We start from the raw sequence: 12,336 nt of genomic DNA on the forward strand, positions 1-12,336 counted from the left end.
ATAGACCGCTCATGCTGTTATCTCCGACTTTCATGTGTCAACGACTTCGCGAAACTGAGGAGCGCCTTCCTTTGCTAGGTGGGTGGTGTAGCTGTCTTTTTATTTATTTATTTATTTTTTTACTGTCTTTTGTTCTTGGTGACTTCGGTAGCTGTGAAAATGAAAGCTTCTCGATAGTTATATTTGTATTGTGCTGTAAATTCACTTGCTCGATCGTGTCTACCTTGTTGTGAGGCCTCGATCGGGCACTGATACCTTCCTTGTCTTCCAGTTTTGGTTGCGTTTTTGAGAGGGCTGACCTGTCGTGTTTAGCTATGTCATTTTTCTTGCCGACCTGCTGTGCCTAAGTGGTACTCAGCGCCTGCACTCTCCATTTTTAGCGCGAAGCTTATTCTGCGGGTGCCTTCGTCATCATTTGTATCCACTGGATATGTGGTGAATGATGTCCTCCTGCCATGTTAAATCGGTTTGCAGGTTTAGCGGTTTGACATGACATTGATCCACTTCGTTATTTCTTGCGTGTACAGCTTTCGTTTTACCATTGTCGCCTCTGACTTACTTTATTTAGAATGCTTCCACACAATTTACACAATCGTAAATTGCACAAAATACGAGCCTTATATGTTATACAACTTTTGAATTAAGCAAGTGAATAAACTACACCTGATAATAGAAGTACTTGCTGAAGGGCTAATTGGTTCATACTAACCAATGGAACGGTGCAATGAGACAATCGCAGGAAAAGACGAGGGATAGAAAGAGCACCTTTAAGCCAACTATAGATTAAAGTAAATCATGTTGACATCAAAAACTCTTAATAAAGTATTTTTATGACATCTTCTCATTGGATGGGCTCATTTCTCATGATTTCGTACTTTTGAAACCTACATGTGAAGCATGTGGCGAGGAGCTCACAATCAGTCACATTACACAAAACTTCAGAAAAGAGAAAAACAAAACCAACCCATTCTACTAGCCTGCTGTCAACGAAAAATTGTCCTCATTTTATTTACACAGGTCTTTGCTTTTCTTAAAGGAAGTAGACCTTCTAAACAAAACTCAGTTTTAATATGAAAACAAACTTGACCCAGTTTTTGATGCGTGATAGCCATATATGCTTGTGTACTTTTATATAAAACAAAATGCAACTTTGCGTTAACTAAGTGTGAAGAGGTATGTTTGATTTATTTTAGAGTTCTGGATTCTTTGGAGTAACATACAGCCCTGGTAATGCACGCTTAGTACTAAGTAAACTTCAAACCGTTACACAGCTTAAACATTGAAATACTGAACCTTTGATGCTAAATGGAGAGGCGTACCAGCTGCTAGAAAGCCTGTGGTGATTTGATCGGTTATACAAGTGGTAGTTTGTGTTCGTGTGTGGCACTAAGATTTAGGTTGATGTAGGTATTCAAACTGATCCGTCAGAGGACATGTTACAATTGTTAGGATAACTTCACTTTCTTTTTGAGGTTGGGGTCATGTATTTGTACTAGGAAACTTGGGATAGTTTAAATTCAGTGAAAGCTGTGGATTCTGCATGTTTTCCTGTTGTGAAACAAGGTGTAGGCCCGGCAGTGGATGATAAAAGCTGGACATTGCAAGCCAGTTAACATTGTTTTTGTTTTCGGAGTTGCGCAAATGTCATTAGTAAATCTGAATTGCTGTGCAGAGTTCACCTTCTCCAGGTAAATAATTTGTTACTGAAGTTCTCCCATGCTGGTTACAATTTTCATATCGATTTATGTGTTTAAGTTGACTTCAGGTGACACAAAGGATTAAAAAAAAATATCATTGCTGTCACTTTTTTTCACTCCACTCTCAAAAGTGGGAATAACTAACAATGAATAAACAAGCAGCTGTAGCATTCAAGCTTCTCTGGAAAACATTTTGTCCCACGTGGTGATACTAATATGTTATGTACCAGTCAAAAGAAAAAAAAAAGAGAAGGCACAACCCAAAATTTTTTCTAAAATAAACATTGTTTTCAGTGCTGCCTGGGTTAGCCTCATAGCACCAAAGCATAATTTCTGTGCATAAAATACCATTGCAGTGTCTTTCATCTGACATTTCTGAACTGTTTGAAACAAGCCTTAAATACTTTTGAAATTTTACGCGCACTTACACACACAAGACAAAATTGAGCAATGCAAGGCAAGCTGAAAAAATGTTCATCACTCCATAAGCTTAGACCTCACCACATCTGCTAGTTTTGACCCGCACTCAGTGAGTAGCAGCATAAGCAGCAGTAGAGCACCAAAGTAGATACGAGTAATACATATGGGACTTCTGCACTGACCTTCAATCTTGTTTCATGGACTCGTGTTTATATACCCGTTCATTAAGGATGTCTCCCAAGTAAGAATAGTGAATGGGTAGTAAGCAAACTTGTAATTTAATTTCAGCGTTATTTATGCAATTTGTGGCAAGTACAGGCTAAGACATTTAACTACAAAATTCTGTTAATTGAACATCGTATACCCATATAAACAATTGTAAAACCTCTCCTGGGAAAAACATTTGCAAATTACAAAGGAAAAAGTTATTAGCTGGAACCTGTTCAGCCCGGATGACGACCAGTTTGCTCCCAACTGGGACCAATTCATCCAGCAGAAAATAAATAGGCTTCCTGCTTGTTTCAGTTTAATCAAGCCAATACAAACCAAGACATTCCCATAGCAAGTTTTGCCTGGAAAAGTATCTGTTGATTCGTGGCAAAAGTACTATATATGATGTTGCTTTGGTAAAGTAGCTGCGAGCTTTAGGCTGGACAACTGGATACATGCATGAATGCATCTACAAAGCCTAGGTCCTTGGTTTGGAGTTTAAGAGTAGTTAATTATAAAGTATCATTATTTTTGCACCCAGTGCTTTTACATGGTATTCAACTGCGCCCTAAAATGTGTATTAGATTTTCTGCTGTCAGTAGCACTCAGTGGGGCCAGGCATAAAATCTGGGCGTAAAAAGTGATGAACCTATGCATATTGCCTGCTTCATTTTACTTACACAGAAAAATGATTGTCATCACTCATTGCCATTTGCCATTCGTAAAAATATTTGTTTATATTGGGGTCCAACCTCATAACTAGTCATGAGCATGTTATTTGGGCTGTCTGCTTAGTGTATAGGAGCTAATGTATCAATTTGTTTAACATTGAGAGTTGGCAGCTGTTGCCAGTAAAACTGGTGCAACCACTCATTTGTGCAGTGGCAGCAGAAATGTGGCGCAGGTATTGCAGTGAAAAGAAAAGTTATTTAGTGGTAACTGTGTTGGGTCTGGCATGCTGTAATAAGTGCTTTTGGATTAGTCTGGACATGGAGGTTATCCATATAGCTTAAAATCTTAGCATTGAAACATGCATTGTTTATGAACTATATTTAAGAGAATATATCAAATTCTAGGGGTACCGATTGCCACAGATACTGTTCAGAGCCCTCCATGCAGCCATGTTGGTATTACTGATGTGGTGTCCATCTTCATTTATCTTCAGTCTCATCCAAAAGATGTGTGCACCTGCTGCTGCCCAGCATGTAGCGAACGCTTGACATATGCATTGCAAATGGGCTTAAATAATGCAGCATTATTTCAGGGTGGATTATGAATTCAAAAAAATTAATTGTTGGCACATAGTACTACACAGTCTGTAGGGCCAAGTTTACAGGCATTGAGTTATTTATACATGCTTACTTTACTGACTTAGATGCCTTACTATGAAACACCAAGTGCATCATATGATACACTTGGCGTATCACCCTCAACAACCGAATGGTGTCTGATATAAAAACAGGGTTTAGGCCATGTGAGGCATGGAAAAAAGATTAATATAATCGCTGATACGTAGCGAGAAAGTAACATCAGTGATTATGTTGAAAATTTTTTTATGCCTCTTGTGACCTAAGCCCACTTTAAACATCGCAGCTAATGTTTTGGTAATGCAATGCATACCTGCAAACTCTCCTGATTCACCTGAGAGAGTCGCATTTTTTTGTCTGAACTGTTTGATTGTACGACCATGCCTTATATCTTCCGATAAGTTGCCTCTGCCCTTGCAAGAACGGCTGTTGCGAAACTGGCGCCGTGGAATCTGCCGCTGGATCATAATCGCCAGTAACGGCCGTACTATCACTGTCGGCGTCACTTTCTAACAGCTGATCAAAGCTAAATCAAGACAAAGCCAAAGTAGCTATGGCTGGTTGCACTTCATGTTTGCTGTTGCAGCTTGTGTATGTTTCGGGCTAGTTAGGCCACATGTTTGCGGTGCACACTGTAAAGTTTAAATTCTCGTGTGCTTGAAGTCATGCTGCTTTCAAAACCCAAGAAGATATGTGCAAAAGTTTTTTTCGTTCTTTACTTCCAAATTTGTGTTTCTTGACATCGAGAAAAGACATTTTGCATTCTGCACAATGTGTGAATGCGATGTCAGCGTATCTCATGGCGCAAAGGGGATTTTAAACTGAAACTAGTAAATCCGTTCATTAATGTAGTACAACCCCCCCCCCCCCCCTAACATCATCTGGTGAAGGGTTGTCAGTCTGGACCATGCTTCAAGCAAATCTGCTCGGACAGGTTATTGAAGCCAGCAAAATCTGCTACTGCTGGTTGGATACTGCCTAAAATGTTACTGCCTCCTTAACGAGCTGAACTTGCATTTTCTTTGTGGTTTTCCTCACCTATAGTGCCATTTGTTTCAGCAGCTTGGTGTAGTGAACAGTTTGCACTGTGTATTTCGTGCAGCATGCTAGTCCTGTGTCGTGTGGTTGTGCACTGTAGCAAGCAATCTATGATTAGTTATTATGATACCGCAAGAAAAGTGTGAAGCTTGTGCACTAATCCACTATATTGGCTGAAAGAACGTTTCCCATCGAGGAACAGCGATGTTTGTGGGAACAGAGCATTCTTATTGCTCATATTGAAGCATCTCCTGATGCTGCATTTTATTTTTCCTGCCTGCTCCTCTTTATTTTCTTTTTGTGTGTTGTGTCTCAAAGGCCCCATTTAAGAGGTAGCCAGCAGTATGTGGTTATGACTGACAAAAAATGATTTTCAATGGCCATTTTGAATAGTTGAAGATCTGTTAATGAAGTGATGGGGTCGGGAAGGTAATTCCAGTCCAGGGCAGTATGGAGGTAGTGGTGAAAAAATAAGGTTGGTATGGGTGTGCTGGTGGTAGGTAGACGGCTTTAAGGTGGAGGTGACAAGATAAACAATGGGCCGGGCGGACACATGAGTTTTCAAGGGGTAAGTTGTGAAAAAAAAAAAAGATATAAAGAGAAAGGCGAATTCGATAAATTCATTTGCGGCAGGATGTTAGAGTAGTTCAGCTTGGGGTTTTAGTTGGTGTACACTATTTTGATGGGAGTAATTTGGAAGCATGAATCATAGAGCACGGCTTTGAATAGGTTTGTGTAAATTAGATCAGTTTGGTGAGGATAAAATATAGAATGTGCGTACTCTAGTTATGGTCTGACAAGCTGTACACGAGTGATTAGTCAAACTCCTCAAATATTCTCACAGCCCTTCATCATAAAAACGCTGTTGCACCACTACTTAGGGACATCATACACAATATATCAACAGCATCTGCTCAAGGACATAACATAACATTTTATTGGGTCCTGAGTTATGTCGGCATTGGAAGCAACGAGAGAGCGGACGTTGTGCTGCTCAAGCCGATGAAAAACAAATGAAAGATATAAATGTGCCGTACAGAGTCTGCATGACGCTAGTACACCGCAAACTAAAACCAGAATGGCAGTCTTCATGGAGTAGCAAAATAAATCATCATCATTAGCCTGACTATACCCACTGCAGGGGGAAGGCCTCTCCCATAATCCTCCAATTAACCCGGTCCTGTGCTAGATGCATCTACTTGATCCCTGCGAATTTTTTAACCTCATCCGCCCACCTAACTTTCTGCCGCCCCCTGCTGCGCTTTCCTTCCCTTGGAATCTAGTTTGTTACCCTAAGCGACTATAGGTTATCCTTTCTTCGCACTAGATGTCCTGCCCATGCCCATTTCTTCCGGTACCAGAACCATGAAAGAACACAAACATAATCTTAATTCATAAGAAAGGGGACACTAATTACTTAAAAAGTTACAGATCAATCAGCTTATTATCTGTTACGTATGAGGTATTTACCAAGGTAATCGCTAATAGAATCGGACAACTTTACACTGCAACCAAGCAAAAGATAAGCAAGCAGGTTTTCGGAAAGGGTACTCTACTATTGATCATATCCATAGGGACCGGACAGCTGTACGGGTGGCGCCGCCTCTCGGCGCATCGCTGAAACGCCGGAATGTGCCGGCGCCGGCTGGCGCCGGCACATTGGAGCGTACTGTTTGTCGTTGGTTTGTGTGGAAATTGGAAATCCTAAGGTTTAGATGACGTGCGTGAATATACTATCCTCAAGAGAAGAGAAAGTTGGGCTAGTTGTGTGAATATGTCCAGTGAAATGAAGTCTGGCCAAACAAGGCTGGTGAAACGTGGTGCATTGTTGGCTCCACTGGCAGCTACGCAAACTCGTCGGACGTTTTTAAGTCTATTCATTTCTACGGGTTTCCACAGAAGCATGAGTAGCGGGTGACCTAAGCATGGTTCTTTGAAAAGCAAAGGCACGAATCTACGTATTTGGTTACTGTGCGGTCATGGCAAGTGCCGAATTTTTAAAATTCCGCTTGCTACCGGATGTGCCTTCTGTTCCCCAGGAGTGACGGCACGAGAGTCTCGGAGTCGAAGCTGCACTCCTTCATCTCTAGTCACTTTATTGACAATTGAAAATCGAAGTAACCCAACAACGTAAGTTACAACGCTAGCATTTCCCCGCCTGTGTACAAGAAAACCCCAGCACGGAAAATGAGAAGGCAGCTCCACCATCGTCGTTCGGGCTGCATTAAGATCTTCAGGGATGGGCAGAGACAATGTTTGTGCAGATACTTTTGCTGACATAGTCAAAGATAATTTACTTTTTTCTCTTAACAGAAAGCAGATAGGAGACATGAACAATTCCTATTACCATGATCTTGTCATTTTTCCCCTTTTCGTTTGTCAACCAATGAAAATGCGCTGAGAGCTCTGCGTTGATACTCTTAGAATTTATTAACATTTGTTTGTGGCATGTCCATTTTGCCTAATAAAATCACTCATTTCACAGCTGAATCAATACCGCATGGTCACAAATTCTGCTATCGGCTTCATATAAAAGTCGAACAAGAGAAAAAAATACAATTTAATGTGTGGAAACGAGCATAAACGTAGCATTTTTTTTTTTTTAATTTCGAAGGCCGTGTAGCATTTTTTTCGCATTCATGTTGCACCTGACAAGGCTTTGCTTATTTTCTCAGCAGTGTCCATTTCCTGGCCCGCCTAAATACATGTGTTTCTCATCGGCGTTTTAGTGAACGTGAGATTTCCTGATTGTGGCGTAGTATGACAAGACCGTTTAGCTCTCTCAGAAATTGCTTCTATGGCCAATGTAAACAGATTTAGCAGCAGTCCGGCAAGCTGCAGTGACAAAGTTGTAAAAGGAATGGCTTTTAGTTATCCGGATTTCTTTACGTGCAAATAGAAAACTACATACATAGTCGTGTCCCCTCACACTCATCGGGTATCGAGGCCAGCTAGGTATTGGCCCCACAGGTTCGTGGTACGCTGAGAAAGTAGACCACCTTAGCGAACGAGCCATCAGAGGGATTCATTTAACAATAGAACGCCCTCTTATTTGTTCGTGGCTTATCTTACAACACATCACACTGTGTTTCTTTTTTTTTTCGATTGTATTTAACAGTTTGACAGTATTGGACTATTGCCTTCAGATGTTCAAGGCAGGTGCGGTCAATCGCATTGAACTTCCTGCGCTGAGTGAAAGAACGCTAGCAGGAAATTTAATATTTTTGTTTTCTTTTCACAACCTCCGCAGCATGTCGGGAGAAAGGCATGTATAGTATAATATTTTCTAAGTCAATTATATGTAGCAGCTCCGACGTGTTCAACAAGAGCATTGTCGTATATGTAAAAATGATGCTGAGGTGGTATTACTCATTTGGCTTATATTATGATTAAGTTTGATAGTCTCAAGGCCGGGTTCAGTGAGCTATTGTAGCGTAATTGTGCAGGAAGTCCTGAAAGTATATGTATGTTTGCTATTTCAACCACAAGTAGGATCCTACTTGGGTCTTGCTTGTTTATTTTTCTCCTTTCACAGCTCTCGTTGCAAGGTTGAAACTGGAATGTTGTTTGCTATTATTCTACTCTGAATCGTTTGAGCCTAGCTATTACCAAAAAAGACAGGTGCAGCATCTTTTTCATTTTACATGAACGCTGACCATTACAACTACCACTACTACGGTGCCACGGCTACACGGCTCGGTGGTATTTGACCTTCAGGCAGGTTTCGACTAGACCTAATATAAGATGGACGCGCAGTGCAGGCGCAATTCCAGTCTTCGAAGTCGCCTTAACAAGTGCCTAATGAAGGTGTTCCTAGCGCATGGTGAAATCAAGCGCGGCATTTTCGAGTATATAACAGAAATACCATGCGCCGGGCGGTTTCAAAAAAAAAAAAAAAACGCACGCACTCCCTGCCGTGAACGGCCCTTTTCTTTTTCAAGATTTCCCGGTCAAAAAATACTCCTTGCGATTACTCAACGTAGCTCAAAGCTCTCATAGCCGCACTGCAAAACGACGGGTAGGAACAGGCTCAAAAATGCCTCGCAGAACGGAAACGACTGCGCCGCTCAGCTGCCTCGGCATTCCGCTGTTTAGGCACTCCGCCGCGGGCGGCGCTGTTCCACCGAGGCGACGGTAGCGCCATACAACGGGCACCCGGTCCCTATACCACCAACCAGGTGATAGAAAAATGCTCGGAATATAACCAGCCCTTATACATAGCATTCATTAATTATGAAAAAGCATTTGACTCAGCAGAAACCTCGGCGGTCATGCAGGCATTGTGGAATCAAGGGGTAGACGAGCCGTACGTGAAAATGCTGGAAGATATATATAGTGGCTGCACAGCAACCATAGTTCTGCATAAAGAAAGTAACAAAATTCCCATAAAGAAAGGTGTTAAGCAAGGAGACACAATCTCCCCAGTACTATTCACAGCTTGCTTAGAGGAAGTATTCAGAGACTTGGAATGGGAGAAGTTAGGGATAAGGGTAGGTGAAGAATACCTCAGTAATCTGCGATTTGCTGATGACATTGCCTTGCTAAGCAACTCGAGGGATGAACTGCAAATAATGATTGATGACCTAGACAGGAAAAGTAGAAAGGTAGGCTTGAAAATCAATATGCAGAAGACTAAGGGAATGTTCAACAGCCTCGGGAAGGAACAGCAGTTTACGTTAGGTAGCGAAGCACTGAAAGAAGTAGGCGAATATGTCTACTTAGGACAGGTAGTAACCGCAGATCCGGACCATGAAAGGGAAATAACAAAGAGAATAAGATTGGGATGGAGCGCACTTGGCAAGCATTCGCAGGTTATGACTAGCAGCTTAGCGGTATCGCTCAAGGGGAAAATATACAACAGTTGCATCTTGCCTGTACTCACCTACCGGGCTGAAACGTGGAGGCTAACAAAGAGGGTTCTACTTAAGTTGAGGACAACATAGTGGGCTATGGAAAGAAAAATGGTGAGAAACATGCAGAATGGGTCAGAGAAATAACTGAAGTCACTGATATTAGTGGAAATCAAGAAGCAAAGTAAATAATTAACTGCAATTGGTGAAGCTAATTTTGGGGAAATAGAAATCATATAGTCATCAGGGACGTTTCATAGAAGTCATATTATGCCATCTCCACATTGGCTACTCACACAACATATATTTTTGTTGAGAAAAGAAAACAAACTCCTGTATGAAGAATATGGAGAGGAGCTAACTGTAACCACATTTTATTTTCATGCACAAGACTTGTAATACAAAGAAAAAAGTATTTTACTTGATTTTATAATGAACACATTCCGTTCCATCCAGCATTGATTTTAGTTAAAGTGGACTTACTGATCTGTCATGTGTTTTCAGCTTTCTAAAGGAAACAAATGTCTTAAAGGTCCTGTAGAATAAATACTCCACTAATCACCAGACACATGAATATGAGTATGAATATGAATACTGGATATATCTAGGTGCTTGACTACAGTCGTGCCCGTTAATATGGACGACCCGAATTATGGACAGTTTTTCTGAGGACGGAACTTTTTCAGTGTATTTATGCCTCGTTAATATGGAAACTCGCTGTCTGGACAATGGACAGGGGAAGAATGCTCACTGCCCACTTGGGCCCATGTATTTTTGTCTCGGTAATATGGACAGTGCTTGAAAAAAAGCCAGAGGAGTCCGAACGCAAGTTGAAGGGCACGCCGCCCGCGAACCTATGCGACTGTCGATGCGGCCGGATGCCTGAACGAGTCCTGTGGGGTTGGAAAGAACCAAAGCGGACGTGTCGCCGTTGTAGAGGGGAGGGGGAGCGCAAGAGCGGACAGGAAAGTACACAGCAAACCAAGGGTCGGCGTAAGAAAGACCCCGAAAGGGAGGAACCAGGACATTTCTGGGTGCAGCGGCAATGCCTCCGCAGTCGGAAAAACAGCAGCATGTGGTTGCAATAAATTCTGCTGAACGTGAACAGAGAGGCCGGTAAAAGCGTAAGAAAGAAATGACAGGAAGAAAGACATACGCCTACAGTGGTGGCGGGAACTGAAGTTTTCTTTCCCAAAGCACAGTATGTGTTCCATGAAGCCGTTAACTCTTTTCGGCTGGAGTTAAGACACGCTCACAGAGTAGGGCGACAAAAGAAAGGCGTTGTATGAACACGCAACCGAGACAGGGCGTCCTGTTCTGGACACGCTTCCCTCTCATGCTTCTGGTTTTCGTCCCTGTTGCACTGCTGAACTGCCACATTTTGCACCTCAGGCGGTCCGCATGTCGGCTTCGCTTTAAGTCAACGATGCGGCCTTGACAAGGTCTGATCTCTTTGTAGTCGGCTAGCCGTTGTTTTAAACTGCACTTCAGTTTGCAGTGTTTATTTTATAGGAACAAATAGAAACAGCGCCAAGAAGATGGGATGTTCGATAGCCTTCTGCACAGCAGCTTGCCAACTTGACCCCCTGGCTTCCTTATGGAAACAGTACAAGAAAAAGGAGAGAATCAGAAGAACAGAAAGGCAGAAAAATTAACTAGGCAAGAAAGTGCAAAGCATCAGGAGCCTGTAACCCTTGACTTGAGTCTGGATTTTGGCATGGCGGGAGTTAAACGCAAAAGAGCAGAGCTGAGCGTAGGCGCAAAGCAAGCAATCTGTGAATACAAGCGGCAAAAACCATCTCAGTCAATCCAAGCCGTGAGGGACTAGTATCGACAGCTCGGCTGTTTCCTTGCCTCAGAAGAATCTCAAGCAGCTACTTAGCGGCTAATTTGCTCAGTGACGAAGCCATTTTGGAAGTGGCGGTGAGTAGAGAATCGGATGCTGATTCATCGGCCAGTGAGGAGTTCATGCTCGAAAGTTCGACCAACACAGAGCCCACCATCACGCGTGTCATGGTACGCGAGTTGCTTCAGACTGCACTACAATTTTTCGATGACAACACTGATAAGGATAATGCACTCAAAATTGCTGGTGTTCTGTCAAATTTTGAGTCCAGTGCACACTGTTATCTACAAAAGCAGTTATTAATTACAATTATTTTTTCTTAATAAAATCCTTTTCGTTTTTATTCATGACTCGTTATTATGGATGACTTGCTTTATGGACAGCTTTGGTCGGAAACCAAAGTGTCCATATTAACGAGGCACGATTGTATATATATCTAGGTACTTGGCAGTGTCCAAGTTACAGGACAACTGTAAAGATAGCAGTTTGGAGGTGAGTAGTTATTTGAGTGAGGGAACGAAACAAGGAAAGGTTTTGTTGACATTTAGTTTCATGAGCCAGGTGTCACACCGTGCATGCTTTTTGCAGATATTCTTCTATGGGTGATGACATCTGATTGGTTACTTATGGGTTGATATATCACAAAGTCATTTACAGCCATACATTAAATGTTAAGTTGTCTGGTAGGCAATAATAGGAAAAGTAGAGGGCCTTGGGGAACACCTGACCACACATGGGAAAGCGTGGATGAGTGGGAGTTGGTGACTACACAAGCTGGAGACAGTTGGTTAGGAAATAGGTGAGCACAGAAGGATTTAAGTTAAGACTACAATTTAAGTATCAGGTGATGATTCTAGACTGTCTTAAGCTTTCTCAAAATCCGAAAAAAAAAAAAAAATTATCGATGGGTGTATTAAATATTTGACTATTTGAAAATGTTTGACAAATATTTGAAAATGTTTTGACAA

General features: G+C 41.9%; 1 protein-coding gene across 4 annotated transcripts in view; it reads left to right on the top strand.

The window, feature by feature from the left end:
- The window catches only part of Dora (zinc finger SWIM domain-containing dorado), a 130,539-nt gene that overhangs the window by 968 nt on the left and 117,235 nt on the right, over positions 1–12,336 (top strand). The window lies entirely within an intron of this gene.

The sequence above is a fragment of the Amblyomma maculatum genome, chromosome 1 (assembly GCF_055883805.1).
Source record: "Amblyomma maculatum isolate TAMU_Amacu chromosome 1, ASM5588380v1, whole genome shotgun sequence".
Lineage (NCBI taxonomy): Eukaryota > Metazoa > Arthropoda > Arachnida > Ixodida > Ixodidae > Amblyomma > Amblyomma maculatum.